Here is a 1695-nt window from a genome sequence, read left to right on the forward strand (position 1 = left end):
GCTGCAAAGGACCTCTTTCGAGTGCTGAAGAGCAAAGATGTCTCCTTGAGACTATGGTACGCCTGACACAGGCCATGGTATTTTCAATTGCCTCATATACATGTGAGAACTGGACAATGAATAATGAAGACCGAAGAAGAATTGATGCTTTTGAGTTGTGGTGTTGGCGAAGAATGCTGAAAGTACCCTGGACTACTAATAGAACTAACAAACCTGTCCTGGAGGAAGTGCAGCTGGAATGCTTCTTGGAAGTGAGAATGGCCAGACTTTGTCTCACCTACTTTGATCATGTTATCAGAAGGAACCATTCCCTGTAAAAGGATGTCATGCTTGGTAAGGTGGAGGGTCGACAAAAGAGGGGAATGCCCTCAATGAGATGGACTGACACAGTGGCTGTGGGGATGGGCTCAAGTATAGCAAGGATCACGGAGCTGGCACGGGACCAGGAGGTGTTTCGTTCTTCTGTGCATAGGATTGCTATGAGTCGGAGATGACTTAACGGCACCTAACAATAACAACGACAATGTTGTTTCTGCTTTCTCTGTCTTGGCTTCTTTCTCAGATTGGCTTTTCCCTCATGGGCACAATATTGCTACCTCCAGTTCCAGATTCATATCCTATCCTATTAGCAACCCACAGTAGGAAGAGTTTACATCATTTCCAAGATTTCCAATAACTATCCTAGAATTAGGAGCTCTGGTGGTGTAGTGCCTAAGGCATCTGACTGCTAACCAGAAGGCTGTCAGTTCAAACCCACCAGCCCCTCCTTGGAAGGAAGGTTGGGCAATCCACTTCTGTAGTGATACTGCCTTGGAAACCCAAGAAGGGGTCGTTATGAGTCAGATCCAACTCAACGGCAACAAATTTAGTTTTTTGGTTTATCCTAGAATTGTGTCTCATTGCCCCTGACAATCTTCGTTTGGGTTGAGTCAACTTCAGTGCAATTACATAAACTCAGAGAGGGAACAGGTAGATCCCTATGGAGGGTCAAGGCAGAAGAGGGCAAATGGTCACTGGGAAGACAAAAATGATCAATGTCTTGTACACAGCTAACTTGGAAAGTAAGTAAAATATTACCACGTGATCTAACATCCAAATTAAACTATTTTCAGCATTTGGGCAAGTTTAGTTTCACTATTTTTCCTTTGTATTTATTACATAAATATAACTACAGCATACTTTTGATTTTCCTCCTGCTTTTTTCTCTTAACATTCTATCATATACATATGTGTCTATACTTTTCATAGCTACAATTATAATGAATACATATAATAAACTATAATTTATTTCCATGGACAACAAACTTGTTTCCACTTCTTTAAAACCTATAAATAAAGCTGTGATCAACATCATCAGGCATATACCAAAAATGATTGTACTTATCACAAGACTACCACCAATATATGGGTGGTAATCATATCAAATGTTGTTGAAAAGTGAAAAGACACTAGTAAAAATGGTGAAGGTAGCTATTTCTCTAAAGGTGATAAATTGCTATAAAGAGCAATTTATAAACCTCTGATTCAGTACCAGTTTTGCCAAAATCAGCCATATCATACTGCCAACATCATGAAGTAGTACACTTATTACACACACGCACACAGGTAGCGTAGTGCCTAAGGCACTTTAGTGCTAACCAGAAGGGTTCAAACCCATCAGCCACTCCACTCCTCAGAAGGAAGGTTGGGCAATCT

The sequence above is a fragment of the Orycteropus afer genome, unplaced genomic scaffold (assembly GCF_000298275.1).
Source record: "Orycteropus afer afer isolate SDZICR_OR568_19922 unplaced genomic scaffold, OryAfe1.0 scaffold00043, whole genome shotgun sequence".
Taxonomy (NCBI): Eukaryota; Metazoa; Chordata; class Mammalia; order Tubulidentata; family Orycteropodidae; genus Orycteropus; species Orycteropus afer.